Source organism: Papio anubis, chromosome 2, assembly GCF_008728515.1.
Source record: "Papio anubis isolate 15944 chromosome 2, Panubis1.0, whole genome shotgun sequence".
Taxonomy (NCBI): domain Eukaryota; kingdom Metazoa; phylum Chordata; class Mammalia; order Primates; family Cercopithecidae; genus Papio; species Papio anubis.
In genome coordinates this window covers 63,049,173-63,066,720 of record NC_044977.1, presented here as the reverse complement: position 1 = coordinate 63,066,720, position 17,548 = coordinate 63,049,173, and positions in this window count along the sequence as shown.

Sequence of the window (17,548 nt, the reverse complement as noted above, 5' to 3'; positions counted from 1 at the left end):
TCAAAAGCCAGATAATATTCTAGGTTTTAAAAAAAATTTTTTAAAAAGTATTAGATGAACTTGGTCTACATAAAGAAGAAAGAATTAGTAAACTTTAAGTTATTAGGAATTAAACCCAGAAAGATTGAAGGAAAATGAACGGGACCTGTGAAATGTAAGATAATATCAAACAAACTAACGTATGCATGATTGGAGTAGCAGAGGAAGAGGAAAGAAAGAATGACACAGAAAAACATATCTGAAGACATAATGACTGCACATTACCCAAATTCAGTGAAAAACGCAAATTTAAAGTTTCAAGAAATTAAGCAAATCCCAAGTATGGGAAATAGAAAGGAAAACAAATGAAAGCTCATCAAAAGTGAAAATGCTGAACACCAACGTTAAGGAGAAAAATGTTAAAAGCAGCCAGCAATAAAAGAAATGTTACATATTATTTTGTTCCTATTGGAACATGGTTAAAAATAATGGTTGTCTTTTCATCAGAAACAAAAGAGTCAGAAAGACAATACAGTAAGATCTTTAAACGGCTGACAGAAATTTTAAAATGTCAACCTACAGCTCTGTATGTAGCAAAAAAATAACCTTCAACAAAAGGTGAAATGAATATATTGTAAGATAAATAAAACCCGGGAGAATTTTCACCAACATGAAAGAAACACTAGGAAAAATTTAAGCTGAAAAAATAATGATACCAGATTAAAAAATCATGTCTATAGAAGAAGTAAATAGCACCAGAAATACATATATGCAGAAATTTAAATGACTAATTATTTTTCTTACTTTGACATTATATATATATATAATATGAGATTCTGGGATTTTGTAACATGTAGAAGTAATATATGTATGACAATAACAGCACAAAGAAGGGGTAATAAATAGAATAATCATATATAATCATATAAAATCATTCAATTGTGTATGAAGTCATATAATCCTAATTCATGGCAGCCTTTCATAAACTAAACCTCCAAAATAACATGCATAGTGAAAAAGCCATTTAAGGCTGGGTGTGGTGGCTCACACCTGTAATCCCAGCATTTTGTGAGGCCAAGGCGGGTGGATCACTTGAGGTAAGGAGTTTGAGGCCAACCTGGTCAATATGGCAAAACCCTGTCTCTACTAAAAATACAAAAATTAGCTGGGCATGGTGGTACATGCCTGTAATCCCAGCTACCCAGGAGTCTGAGGCAGGAGAATCACTTGAACCTGGGAGGCAGAGGTTGAAGTAAGTCAAGATCACACCACTGCACTCTAGCCTGGGCTACAGAGTGAGATTTGAAAAAATAAAATATAATCATAAAAATACTCAATACATCCAAAAGCAGGAAATAACAAAGAACAAATGGGACAAATAGAAAAACATACTGTTTTTCAAAATTGCACTTAATATAACTGGACAAAACATTCTTATCAAAACACAAATTGTCACACTGGGTAGAAATAGCAGGAACTATCTGTAAGCTATTTACAAGATATGCAATTTAAACATATGGAGACAAAAATGTTGGAAGTAAAACAATGAAAGAGTATATACCATGAAAACATTAAGAAAACAGGTGAGCATGGTGTGGTGGCTCACTCCTGTAATCTCAGTGCTTTGGGAGGCTGCACTGGGAGGACTGGTTGAGGTCTGTAGTTCAAGATCAGCCTGGGCAACATAGTAAGACCCATTCTTTACAAAAAATACAAAAAGTTAGCCATGCATGGTGGCACATGCCTCTAGTCCCAGCTACTTGCAAGGCTGAGGCAAGAAGATTATTTGAGCCTGGAAGTTCAAGTTTCCACTGAGTTATGACTGGGCCACTGCACTCTAGCCTAGTTGACAAAGCAAGACCCTGCCTCTTCAAAAACAAAAGAACAAGAAAAATAAATAAAAAATATGGTGTGGTTTTATTCACACAAGAAAATGTCAATGTTAGGACAAGAAATTTTTTGAGAAAAAGAAAATCTTTTCATAATGATAAAAGGTTAAATTTACTAAGAAGGCATAACAATTTGAAAAGCAAATGCAATTCAAAAAGGAAATTCTAAACATGTTATGCAAACTGGTAGAACTAGAGGGAGACATAATGAACAAACCCGTAATTACATACAGAGATTTTCATGCTATTTTTTACTGATAAAACAAGAAGACAATAAAATAAGAATAGAAAACATTTAAACAATATTATGAACCAGTGGCCAAATTGGTATTTATATAACTCATAGACAAGAAATGACATTTGAAGGTCTTGGGTGTGAGACTTTACAAGGTCTATAACAAAGACAAGGTACTAAAAATACAGTGAGTAGAACTGAAAAGTTACAGAGGTATGAATATGATGGTATGTTCAGAGAACCTCAAAGGTACAGTTAATAATACTAGAGATAAATCTGGAAAAGTAGGTAAAGATCTCCATAGAATTTGGCACTAAAGAACTTTTGGCAATTTTTAAGGAAGGAGAGGGTCATGATCAGATCCCCTTTAGGAAAGTATAGAGGAAGGAAATATGGGACTATTTTTTTAAAAAAAATCATAATACATAGTCCAAATATGGATAATTTACCAAGATGTGAAAAGACCACAGATAGAGCCATGAAATAAGCATCAATACATTTCAAATGATGACATAATACAGTCTGTTCTCTAATGACAACACAAATAAATTAAATAATGAAGATATATATATTCTAAATATTTGCAATTTAATTTCCAAATTAAATATTTCAATACTTCTAAATGTCCATTAGATCAAATATTACAAGGAAAATTAAACTTTTTAAAAAGATATAAATAAACTAATAAGGTACTCAGTATCACATGTCTTAATGTATGACTTAATAGAAACTGGATTCTCATATTGTTTCTTCATTCAATTCATTGTGACAAGTTGTGTTGGTTGAGATAGCTGAATAAAACAGTCTCACACGGATATATAGTTGGAAGAGGAAGGTGTTTTTTGTTATTCCCAGTTGCCAAGTTTATGGTAATTTGTAGCAGCAGCCCTCAGAAAAAGAGACATACCAATAAACTTTTCACATTCTGTTACATTAAAATCCATTGGTCTATCTTGAAATTTGAATAGATCTTTCATTCAAGCATGATTTTGTAACATCATTGTTTATGTGCAAAACATTGGTTAAGTTATTCAGAGATTCCAATGTTGACACATTTCATTGTGCAATATCAAAAGCCACATATATTATCAACACCAATCTTATCAAATACATCTTTAAATATTGAGAAGTTAGTGGTTACAAGATTTTCAAAATTCAAATATTTGCCTGAAAGTTCAGCTTTTATCCCTGATAACACATACTGTCAGTTGTTCTCCTTGAAGTGACTGACACACTTAATTTTTGAAAAATGTCTAAAAAATACCCAATCTGAATAACCACAGATAGTTTTTCTTTTTAAGTAAAAAATGTTGTTCCACGGAAAATGCAGCCAAGTTCACTTACAATTTAAGTGTTCTATTTGTCAGGATAGCCATTGTACTTCAGAATGCACCTGTAGTGATTTATGTGGACTGCCCATTTTTACAAAAAGAATATTAAAATTGAGTGTACCCAAGGGTTGAAACTCAGTCAAATTAGCAATTTTTACTGTTTCATCAGGACATTTTTATATGATGCTGTTATGTTTATTTTTTGTTTCTTCCTTTTGTTTTTCACTGTGAGTACACAGCAGTGAAGAAAACAATACCTATTAGTGCAGTTTGTTGCCACTGCTTTGATTATGCCAAAATGCCAGCCGATTTATTTTTATCCACCATTGCTTTTGTTGCATCCATGCAAATGTGCACATGAAGGAAAAGACAAATAACACCTTAGCATTATTATAAAAATACTTCTGGTCTTTTTAACCCCCAAAAGTGTTTCAGGAGTGCTTCCCACCTCCCAGGAGTACATGTGTTCCACTTCAATAATGATGTAAAGCAAGTGGTTCCATTGCAAATGGGATTTAAGATGGTAGAACCACTTTGGAAAACTATGAGGCTTTTTTTTTTCTTTATTGGTTTTTTCTTTTTTTTTTTTTTTTTGAGATGGAATCTCACTCTGTTGCCCAGGCTAGAGTGCGGTGGTGCATTCTCGAGTCACTGCAAGCTCCGCCTCCCGGGTTCACGCCATTCTCCTGCCTCAGTCTCCCGAGTACCTGGGACTACAGGCGCCCGCCACCACGTCCGGCTAATTTTTTGTATTTTTAGTAGAGACGGGGTTTCACTATGTTAGCAAAGATGATCTCAATCTCCTGACCTCATGATCTGCCTGCCTCGGCCTCCCAAAGTGCTGGGATTACAGGCGTGAGCAACCACGCCCAGCCTATGTGGCATTTTTATAAACTTTACCTACCTACCTTAGGAATTAGCAATTCTACTCTGAGTAATATGTCCAAGAGAAATGAGGGAATATGTCCATAAAAGATTTGTCCATAGATATTCATAATAGCTTCTTATCCATTATAACTGAAAATTAAAAGCAAATAATGTCCAGCATCAGGTAAACATGCTTAAAATTATGTTATATCTGTACAATACAATGCTTCTCAAAAATCAATACAGTGAATTACTGATAAAAGTGACAAAATAAGTGAATCTTCAAAACATTAATTTGAGGGAAATGAGCCAGGCCACAAATAGATATGTTAGGGTAAGGTTATGTTTATGTAAAAGTCAAGTACAGAAAGACTTGACCTATGGTTATGAAATGAGAAGAGAGGTTCTTCTAGGAAGTGGGTTGACTGGGAAAGGACATGAGACAGAAGTTTCTGTGGAAAAGAAATGTACTCTAGCCTGATGGGTGTATTGATTATACACCAAACTCACCAAACAGTACACTTAAGAAGCATGTATTGCACTGTATATACGTCATACTTCAATACAGTTCTTAATTTTAACTATTATTTTTATTATTTATTTTTATAGTCTGGAATAAATAAATACACACATATGCACTATATATGTACCAACTACATGCTATCAACAAGACACATGGAACAAAGTGACCTGGAGAGACTAGAAGGAAAAAGATGGACAAATAGAGACAATAAAAAGACAGTAAAGCAAAGATTCTAATAATAATATCAAAGGAGAGTTCAAGATAAGCTTTTCAGTTGATAAAGTTGCTCTCTGTTGTGAAACACACAATTAACAACAAACATAAAACTGTGGTGAGATTTTTTTAGGCACTTGATAACCTAATATGTAAATATATAAATTAAACATTTAGATATAAAGTCAGAAATAATTTCCTAAAAGTTTTTAACATAACCTTTCAGGCTTTGACAAATGAAATAAATGGAAATAGAATATAATTAATATACGTGTGTATATATACGTAGTTACTATATAAATATATATACTAAAAGCACAAACCATAGCATATGAAATGTAGAAATAGTAGCAAATCTTTAAGCATTTAACTGAGGATTTAAATATTTTAAAATGCATACTTAGAAATTTAAAGTTAGATAGCCAGAAACATAAATTTAATTGAACATTTTAAACGCAGTCTTTGATAGAACAAGTAAACAAAAAATGGGCCTGAGTAATATATTAATAGGGTGTATTTTATGTGTAACTGTATTTCAAATCCTAAATCCTATATAAGTATTGCTCCTTCTATTCAAGGGCCAATGGAACATTTAAAATGATTGCTCATATATCAAGCCATAAAGAAAACACCAATAAATTTCTAAAAGTAGAAATAAATCCATCCTCATTCGCTGCAATTTACTACTATACAACAACAACCTAATAACAAAAGTAGTATTTGTTTTGTTTTGTTTTGTTTTTTGCGACGGAGTGTCAATCTGTCGCCCAGGCTGGAGTGCTATGGTGCAATCTCGGCTCACTGCAACCTCTGCCTCCTAGACTCAAGCAATTCTCCTGCCTCAGTCTCCCAGCTATGTGAGTAGCTGGGACTATAGGCACATGCCACCACGCCCGGCTGATTTTTGTATTTTTAGTAGAGATGGGGTTTCACCATATTGGTCAGGCTGCTCTTTAACTCCTGACCTCAGGCGATCCACCTGCCTCGGCTTCCCAAAGTGCTGGGATTACAGGCATCAGCCACCGAGCCCGGCCATAATATCTTGATTTATTTTAAGATATAGACCTTCAAAGTAATTGTCAAAATAAAAAAACATGCTCCTATTCTTGTTCGTTGCAGTTACTGCATAGCACAAAACATGAATTTTGAAAAACATATCTAAGAAACAAAAAGGATTCAATTTAAGAAGGAAAAATAGACATTTATCACTGGGATTAAAATGATGTATCTTACTTCCTCTAAGTTGAAACTTTGCTTTGTCCAAAAGTTGATTGTATTATTAGTGAAAAACGTATTTTTTTTTACAGACCAAAGTAACAAGGGAACTTAGTTAAAATGATTAGATTTGAATAACATAAAAGAAATTACAAATAACTGTGTAAGGAGAGGGAATTTGTGCTGGTGTTTTGAATACCGGGAAGTGTAACCTTACAAGTGCACTACTGAGCAGCTTATGGAGAGAGTTAGAAAATTCTCTTCCAGGCCGGGCACCGCGGCTCACGTCTGTAATCCCAGCACTGTGGGAGGCTGAGGCAGGCAGATCACGAGGTCAGGAGATCGAGATCATCCTGGCTAACATGGTGAAACCCCGTCTCTACTAAAAATTCAAAAAATTAGCCGGGCATGGTGGCGGGTGCCTGTAGTCCCAGCTACTCGGGAGGCTGAGGCAGGAGAATGGCATGAACCCAGGAAGCGGAGCTTGCGGTGAGCCGAGATGGAGCCATCGCACTCCAGCCTGGGTGACAGAGTGAGACTCCGTCTCAAAAAAAAAAAAAAAAAAGAAAAGAAAAAAGAAAAAAGAAAATTCTCTCTCTTCCAACCCTATCCTCCCACCCCACCCTCCCCGCTCCCCATGTATAAATATATCAGGGAGCCAGATAGGGGAGGGGGAGGAGGAAATCTCATCTCAGTCTAATTTATAAGCATTTGAATGATTTAAAGCTCTGCTTTAGACGTCTATCAGCAAATGACAGGCTCCCTGGCCCTTCCATTGTTTGTCGATGAGTCCGCAGTAAAAAAGGCTAGCATGGTATCTGTGAAAACAAACTACTGCAGTATACACAAAAGAAGCTTGACCTGAAAACTCACAGAAAGAAAGCCCCCTGATAATGATTTACCAAAGGAACAGAAGTAGTATTAGACAAAAATGGCATCTTTTTTTGGCTCTAGGTAGAATCTTTTTGGATTCTATGAAAAAAAAAAAAAAAAAAATTAGCAGAAAGGATTTTCAGAAAACAGAATGAGATGAAATGTTAAGTAATAGGGGAAAGTTTTCAGGGAGTCTACACAATACAGAATCTGAATTGGAAGCTGAACAAAATGAAATTAACGTTGTGGAAAATAAAATTAGCAATTTGGAGAATCCTCTTGAAAAGATCCACCAGAATGCAGACAATTTAGATAAAGAGATTTAAAACAACTATTCATTAAAAATAAAAGAGAAAGATTCTAAGTACCGATTGTAAACCAAAAGGTATCTGAGACAGGTCTCAATCAATTTAGAACGTTTATTTTACTAAGGTCAAGGACACGCCCATGCCACAGCCTCAGGAGGTCCTGGCAACATGTACCTCTTAAAAGTGTAAGAGATAAACCTGGTTCTCAAGGAGGATAAAAAAGAATAACATTTGAAAAAAGTTATTAAATGATAATTGATAGATGATACCAATAAAGAAAATCTGCATGTCCTAAGACCCTAAATCACAGATAAAGATGAATCCATTTACAAAGAGAATCCCTCAATAAACAGCAGCAAAACGTTTGAATTGTATTTTTGCCTTGGTTTTTAAACTTCACATTTAAAAGAATTTAAAACGTAAAATTCACAAGAATAATAAAATTAATTGCCATATACACCTCTCAGCAATTGTTACCTTTTACACTATTACTATAGGCTATGTTTTCTCTCTCTCCCCCCTCTTCCTCCAAAAATAAGGTCATTCATTTTCTTACATAACCAAAGTGAAATGATCAAATTCAGAAAATTTAACATTGATAATACTAATTATAAAATTTTTATTTAATTTCACCAATTGTCCTTAATAGAATTTCTTTGACCCATTTATGACCTAATCTAGGATCATGCATGGTATTTCATTGTCATGGTTCTTTAGGCTTTAATCTGGAATAGGTTCTCATTTTTTTTTGAAAAATTTCACATCATTGACATTTGAAGAGTACAGGTCTGTTGTTTTGTAGAATGTTCCTCAATTTGACTTTGTCTGGTGGTTTCCTCATGATCAGTGTCAGGCTATGCACTTTTGACAGGAATACTGTAAATGATGTATGTTCTTCTCAGTGTGTCACATCAAGAAGTAAATATTATCAATTTTTCCCATTACTACTAATGTTAACTTTGATCTTTTGATTAGATCCAAGGTAGAGTCTGCCAGATTTCTCAGCTGTAAAGTTACCATTTTGCCTTTGTGATTTATAAGTAACCTGTGCATAGATATTTGAGACTGTATATATACACTCTTCTTGATTTAAATTCATTAAAATTCACTCACTGGTTTGGGCATCTATTGATAAGTGTTGTCTGCAATAATTGTTACTATGATGGCTGCAAAATAGTGATTCACAATTTTATCATTGCTTCCACATTTACTGGTTGTCATTCTACTGTAGGAAATAGGTCCTCCACACCTCCATTTACTTTGTTTACTTATTTATGTATTTATCAGCAGTTTCACAGATCATTTTAATTTAAAGAATGATCATCCATTATTCTTATTTTGATGTTCACATTGTCCTAGCTTAGGCCAGTGGGAGCTACCTCTTTGCTGTTTGACTACTTGCATTTTAAAAATTTTATGCATACCTTCCTGCCAAAGTTGTGACATTTTTAATATGAAGAAGTTTTTAATTTTGAGAAAATCTAATTCATTTTTTTTCTTTTGTGGTTTTAATTTCTGTGTCCTGAGACACATTTGCCTACGCACAGGTCACAAAGATTTTCTCCTATATTTTTTTATCTTAAAGTTTTATAGTTTTTATATTTCAGTCTGTAATACATCTCAAATTAATCTTTGTGTTTTGTGTGAAGTAAGGTCTAGGTATATTGTTTTCCCAAGGGATAGCTAGTTTTCCTAACACTATTTGTTAAGATTATTCATTTTCCTATTGAATTTTTGACCAAAAAATCAAATGGACATTTAAGTGTGTTTCTAGTTTTTAGCCCTTCATTCTATTACTTTAATCTATTTACTAATTCTATGCTAGTAAAATAATAATTTGATTACAGCATATTATAGCTAATCGTGAAGTTACATAGTTATATGTCTCCCAACTTTGTTCATCTTTCTCAAGTTTGCTTTGGATAATCTAGGTCCTTAATTTTTGGTATGAATTTTAAAAGCAGGGTTGTTGGATTTTGATAGAGATTACATGGAACCTATAGATAAATTTGAGGTACAACTGACATCTTAACAATATTTAGTCTTCTATTCTATTAACATGGTATATTTCTCTATTTCTTCAAGTCTTCCACATTTCTTTCAGTAGGTAACTAAGCTAGGCACTATACATATTTTGTTAAATGTGTTCCCTTAGAGGTGGCATCAAAAATGTTACTTCATATCTTTCACCCTTAACTGAGCTGCCAGCAGTATACTCTACACTCACGGTTCATGGTGTAGCCTTGAGATATGGGGAGAGTTAATACACAGATTTAGGGGCCCCCCTTTCCCTCTCCTTTCCAGGACTACCCTTAGACTTCTGAGAGGAAGTGTTTGCTTCAAGCTCTAACCTCCAGTTCTTCTTGCCAAAAAGGCCGCAGGTTTCTGTGGGAGTTTTAATTGGCAGTGTGACACTGACTATGACCTGCCCTCAAACTAAAAATTATAAACTCCAGAAACTCACTCTGTGCTCTTTCCTTTTTCTGCATGTCAATTCCCCTCTAAAATCTCACTGCTCTTGTTCACTCCCCAGTGTTTTCACACAGTTGTTCGTATTGTGTCTAGAGTTTGTGATTAGCAGGAGGATTTGTCCTGCTGGAGCTCACTTAGCCCTGCTGCTTGAATTTCGTTTTTGAATTATGACCCTATAAACACACAGGGTGGGGAATGTAAGAGGTTATCTAACCACAGATGAAAACAGAGTGAGGTGTCCTCAGGCTACTCTTCTACAAAACAAATGCCAGAAAGGAAAGGGATTTAACTACTGAATTTTTGGCGAATAATACATAAACCTAAAAATGTACATGCACTCATGATATCTTCCCTGCATGGCAGTGAGGTTAAAGGGTTCTTGGATATACATGGACATTGAAACATAACGATCACTGACACATTTAGGGGAAAAAAATTGCTAGCATTTTCCCATCAAAGTGTGAGGCAAGGGCCAGCATCATCAACATCACTTGGAAGGTTATTAGAGTGCAGAATATTAGCCCCCACCCCAGACATAGTGAATCAGAATTCCAATTTTAAAAATACTTAATGTGTATTTTAAATTTGACGAGTACTTCTTTAGCCATCTGAGATTTAGCATTCTAGGATTTCTAGGATGTCAATGCCAAATCACACTTTTAAAATATTATCATGTTTTTTACCCAATTCAGAAGTCACAACAACATAATCTAAATGCAAAGAGCATCACAAAGATATTCCTTGATAAAAATAATTATCACAAAAATGGAAAAAGATGAGACTAGCACTAGGAAAAATGATGTACAGTCACTGAATGTTTAGTTATGAAGTTTATAATGATATGGTAAAATATTTACTATGTCATTCTGAACTGTAATGCAGGAAACAGAAGAGTGTATGCAATAACATCTCAATGCCCGAATAAAAAATAATCATAAAAAATATCAGATGAAAGATGGCCGAATAGGAGCAGCTCCAGTCTTCAACTCCCAGCCTGCAGCTTAAGCAGTAAGACCGGGTGATTTCTGCATTTTCAACTGAGGTACTGGGTTCATCCTAATGGGGAGTGCCGAAGATCGGTACTGGTCAGCTGCTGCAGCCCCACCAGAGCTGAAGCAGGGCAAGGCATTGCCTTCACACCTGGGAAGCTGCAAGGGGAAGGGAATCCTTTCCCAGCTGTGGGAAATGGAGACACACAGCACCTGAGGAATCGGGTACCCCACCCCAATACTGGGCACAGCTTTGAGCAAACAGGAACACCAGGAGATCTGGTATCCCACCGCTGGGAGGGTCCCACACTCCACGGAGCCTCCCTCATTGCTATCACAGCCCCATGTGATCTACCGGCAAGGCAGCAGCCAGGTTGGGGAGGGCTCTGCCATTGCTCTCAGGGCCTTTGGCGTAGGGTAAACAAAGTTGCTGAAGTTTCCGGAATCTGGGTGGGAGCTTCCAGCAGCTCCAGGAAACCTGCCTGCCCCGTGACCCACCAAAGCAAACACAATAAAGCAGCAGATACCTCTGCAGGACCCAAACGACTCTGGGTCTGACAGCTTTGAAGAGAGCAGTGATCTCCCAACACGGAGGTTGAGATCTGAGAAGGGACAGACTCCCTGCCTGCCGGTCCCTGACCCCCTGAGTAGCCTAACCTGGGAGACATCCCACTAGGGCAGCGTCTGACACCCCACCTCACAGGGTGGAGCACACCCCTGAGAGGGAAGCCTCTCCCAAAGCAAGAATCAGACAGGTACACTGCTGTTCAGAAATATTCTATCTTCTGCAGTCTCTGCTGCTGATACTCCAGGCAAACAGGGTCTGGGAGGGACCTCAAGCACCTCCAACAGACGCAGCTGTGGGTCCTGACCGTTAGAAGGAAAACTATCAAACAGGAAGGACACCTACACCAAACCCCATCAGCACATCACCATCATCAAAGACCAGAGGCAGATAAAACCACAAAGATGGGGAAAAAGCAGGGCAGAAAAGCTGGAATTCAGTAAAAATTGCGATGCGATCTCCGGGCAAAGGAGCCGCAGTCATCACAGCAACGGATCAAAGCTGGACGGAGAATGACTTTGACGATGAGAAGAAGGCTTCAGTCCATCAAATTTCAGAGCTAAAGGAGGAATTACGTGACCCAGAAGAAAACTAAAAAATCTTGAAAAAAGTGGAAGAATTGACGCATAGACTAATTAATGAGAAGGTCATAAACGAAATGAAAGAGATGAAAGCATGATACACGAAATTAATGCGGACAAATGCACAAGCTTCAGTAACTCACCTCGACCAACTGGAAGAAAGAGAATACATTGAGGATCAAAATGAATGAAATGAAGGAAGAAGAGAAACCAAAAGAAAAGAAGAAAAAGAAATGAACAAAGCCTGTGCAAGAAGTATGGGATTATGTAAAAATAACAAATCTACGCCTGATTGGGGTGCCTGAAAGTGAGGGGGGGAAATGGAACCAAGCTAAAAAACACTCTTCAGGGATATCATCCAGGAACTTCCCAACCTAGTAGGGTGAAACAAACATTCAAATCCAGGAAATACAGAGAACGCCACAAAGATACTCCTCGAAGAGCAACCCAAGACACATAATTGCCAGATTCACCAAAGTTGAAATGGTGAAGGAAAAAATCTTATGGGAGCTAGAGAGAAAGGTCGGGTTACCTACAAAGGGAAGTCACCAGACTCCACAGCAGATCTCAGGCAGAAACTCTCCAAGCCAGAAGAGAGTGGGGGCCAATATTCAACATTCTTAAAGAAAAGAATTTTAAACCCAGAATTTCATATCCAGCCAAACTAAAGCTTCATAAGTATGAGAAATAAATCTCATAGATAAGCAGCAAATGCTTAGAGATTTTGTCACCTAATCAGCCCGCTACCATAAGAGACCCTGAAGGAAGCACAAACATGAGTTGGAACAACTGCACCTGTTTTCATCTCAAAACATGCCAAACAAAGACCATCGTAGGGCTAGGAAGAAAAACTATATCAATTAATGAGCAAAATAACTAGCATGGTCATAATGGCAGGATCAAGTTCACACATAAATAATCTTAACCTTTAAACAAAATGACTAATGTCTAACAAGAGATACAGACTTCACAAACTGGATAAGAGTCAAGATCCCATCAGTCTGCTGCTGTATCTGAGGTCCATCTCAAGACACGCAGAGAGACATACATTAGCCCTAAAATAAAGGATGGATAAAGATTTACCACAAATGGAGAACAAAAAAAGCGTAATGCAAGCATTTAGTCCTGATAAAACAGGACTTTTAAAACCATCAAAAATCAAAGAGACAAAGAAGGCCATTACATTAACAGTAAAGGGACTAATCTAACAGGAAGAGCTAACTATCCTAAATATATATGCACCTAAATACAGGAGCACCCAAGTCCTAGAGATCACAAAGAGACTTAGACTTACAATAATAAATGAGATCACACCCACTGTCAACATTAGACAGATCAACTAGACAGAAAGTTGCTAATAAGATATCCAGGAATTGAATCCTATCTCAGCAAGCAGACCTAATAGACATCTATAGAACTCCTAAATCAACAGAATATACATTCTTTCCTGAAGCACCCAATGCATTCTATTCCAAAATTGACTACGTAATTGGGTATGCAAAAAGCAAATTCCTCAGCAAATGGTACAAGAACAGAAATTATTACAAACTGTCTCTCTCGACCATATGCAATCACCAAACTAGAACTCAGGATCACAAAACTCAATCAAAACCACCAACTAAGGCCAAAAACTGAACAACCTGCTCCGAATGGATTACTGGGTACCATAATCAATGAAGGCAGAAATAAAGATGTTCTCGAAAGTCCCAATGAGAACAAAGATACAAATATACCAGAATCCTAGACACATTTAAAGAAAGTGAGGGAAATTTATAGCACTAAATGCCCATACAAGAGAAAAGCAGCAGGAAAAGTCTAAAATTGACACTCAATATCAGAATTAAAAGAATTCAGGAGAAGCAAGAGCAAACATATCTGGCCAGTAGAAGGCCAGAAACAAACAAGCATAGAAACTGGATGGAGATAGGAGATTAATAAAAACCCTCCAAAAATCAATGAATCCAGGAGTTGGTTTTGAAAAAAGATCAACAAAATTGACAGTTATGACCACTAGCAAGACTAATAAAGAAGAAAGATAGCAACCAACCCACTTAAATTAGGTGTCAGATAAAGGGATAATACCACCGTAATTCTACAGAAATACAAACTACCATCAGAGAATACTATAAACACCTCCCACGAAATAAACTGGAAAAATTCAGAAATGGATAATTTCCTGACAATTTACACTTCCAAGACTAAACCAGGAAGAAGTTGAACTCTGAATAGACCCAAATAGCAGGTTCTAAAATTGAGGCAAATAAATTATTAGCCTACCAACCAAAAAAGTCCAGGACCAGATGGATCTACACAGCTGAATTCTACCAGAGGCAAGGAGGAGTTGGTACCATTCCTCTAAACGGGAATCAATAGAAAAAAGAGGGTAACCCTCCCTAACCTATTTTGTATATGAGGCCAACATCATCCTGATACCAAAGCCTGGCAGAGATAATACTGAAAAGAGAATTTTAGACCAATATCCCGATGAACATCGATGCAAAAATCCTCAATAAAATACTGGCAAACCGGATTCAGCAACATCAAAAGCCACCACCATGATCAAGCGGGCTTCATCCTGGGAGTGCCGGTTCAACATTCGCAAATCAATGTAAACATAATCCAGCATATAAACAGAACCAAAGACAAGAACCACATGGTTATCTCTTAATAGATGTGAAAAGGCTTTTGACAAAATTCAACAGCCCTTTCATAAAACGCCAATAAATTCGGCATTGACAACCAATTTCAAACAATAAGAGCCATTTTATGATAAACCTGCTGTTTCACATCATACTGAATGGCAAAACTGGAAAAATTCCCTTGAAATACTGGCATTAAGACAGGATGCCCTCTCACCAATTCTATTCAACATAGTGTCTGGAAGTTCTGGCTTAGGCAATTAGGCAAGAGAGAAAGAAATCAGGGTATTCCAGTTAGGAAAAGAAGAATAAATTGTCCTGTTTGCAGACATACATCGTGCTATCAGAAAACCCCATTGTCTCAGCCCAAAACTTCCTTTAAGCCATAAGCAACTTGCAAAGCTTCAGGATATAAAATTAATGCAAAAATCACAAGCATTCTTATACACCAGTAACAGACAAATAGAGAGCCAAATCAAGTGAATGAACTCCATTCACAATTGCTCAAAGAGAATCAAATACCTGTGGAACTGCTAACCATAAGGATGTAAAGGACCCTTCAAGGAGAACTACAAACCACTGCTCAATTGAAAATAAAAAGAGGACACAAACAAACAAAATATACCATGCCTAAGCATAGGAAGAACTAATATCGTGAAATGGCCATACTGCCTACAGTAACTATAGATCACCGCCATCCCCATCAAGCCAAATGAGTTTCTTCACAGAATTGAAAAACTGCTTTAAAGCTCATGTTCAAAAAGAGCCCGCCAGATCTCCAAGATAACCAAGTCAAAGAACAGTTGAGGCATCACGCATCGACTTCAGCAAACTATACTACAAGGCTACAAGCAGCAGAATCCAAACAGCATGGTACTGGTACTCCAAAACAGAGATATAGAGATCTAATGGAACAGAACAGAGTCTCAGAAATAATAATACACATCTACAGCCATCTGATCTTGATGTAAAACGAGAAATAAGAAAGGGGGAAAGGATTCCTATTTAAATAAATGGTGTTGGGAAATTGGCGCTATAAGTAGAAAGCTGAAAATGGATCCTTTCCTTTACTCCTTATAATGGCAATTAATTCAAGATGGAATAGAGGACTTAAATGTTGCATTCAATACCATAAAACTTAGAGGAAAACTCTAGGTAATAATTATCATTCAGGACATAGGCATGGGCAAAAGATCATGTCTAAACACCAAAAGCAACGCAGCAAAAGCCAAAATTGGACAAATGGGATCTCATTAAACTAAAGAGCTTCTGCACACAAAAAGAAACTACCATCAGAGGAACAGGCAACTCACAGAATGGGAGAAAATTTTGCAACTACTCATCTGCTGACAAAGGGCTAATATCCAGAACCTACAAAGAACTCAAAACAAATTCCCATAAGAAAAAACAAACAACCCTATCAAAAGTGGGCAAAGGATAAGGAATAGACATTTCCCTCAAAAGAAGACATTCATACAGCCAAACACATGAAAAAATGTCATCATCATCACTGGCCATCAGAGAAATGCAAATCAAAACCATAATGATACCATCTCACACCAGTTAGAACGGCGATCATTAAAAAGTCAGGAACAGGTGCTGGAGAGGATGGGTGTACAGAACACTTTTACACTGTTGGTGGGATTGTAAACTAGTTCAACCATTATGGAAAACAGTATGCATGCATTCCTCAAGGATCTAGGAACTAGATGTACCTATAAGGACCTAGCCATCCCATTACTGGGTATATACCCAAAGGATTATAAATTATGCTGCTCTAAAGACACATGCACACGATGTTTATTGCAGCACTATTCACAATAGCAGCATTTGAATCAACCCAAAATGTCCATCGTAGTGACAGATTGGATTAAGAAAATGTGGGTACATATACACCACGGAATACTCATGCAGCCATCAAAAGGATGAGTTTGTGTCCTTTGTAGGGACATGGATGCAGCTGGAACTACTCCTTAGCAAACTATCACAAGAACAGAAAACCAAATAATCGCATGTTCCCTCACTCATAGGTGTGAAACTGGAACAATGAGATCACTTCGGACTTGGGAAGGGGAAACATCACACACCGGGCCCATCATGGGAGGGGAGGGGAGGGATTGTACTGGGAGTTATACCTGATGTAAAATGACGAGGCTGATGGGCAGCACACCAACAAGGCATGTAAGCATATATGTAACAAACCTGCACGTTATACATGTACCCTTACAACTTACAGTATAATGTTAATAAATAAATTTAAAAAAAAAAAAAAAAAAAAAATATATCAGATGAAAATACTGTTGACACTGGATAGTGATGTGTTCCCCACTCATTTACATATACTTTCCAAATATGAATGCATTTTGAAATAAGGATAAATACATTCTTTGAGTAAACTAAAAAGAAATTTTACCACTGAGGTCTGTAGAGGGCTAATTTTGTGAATGTGTTTCACTGGGTTTTCATTTACTTCATGCAGATTCTATCACTCTGCCTTAGATGCTACTTCCTTTCTAGCCCAAAGGCAGAGTACGCAAATGGCTCAATGTGACACAAAATAATCAGTGAGAACTACTGACTGAAACATTTGAGGCTTTTCTCAATTGCTTTGTGATAAAGAGTGAATTCTATAACCACTCTGGGCGACATTTCTCATATTTGGGTAAAAATATAAAGTTTGACATCAACAACATAGGCATGTTATAAAAATTAATGAGCCTAAGATTCATGAAACCCTTAGAGCTTGAAAATGGGGGAAAAACTGTATAAACAAAAGCAGCAGAACTATGGCAAAAGTCCCAGCATTGTAGAAATGTTCTGCTTTTAAAATTATTATCTAACCTCTCAAAAGCAAGGGTAAGTTTGTGCT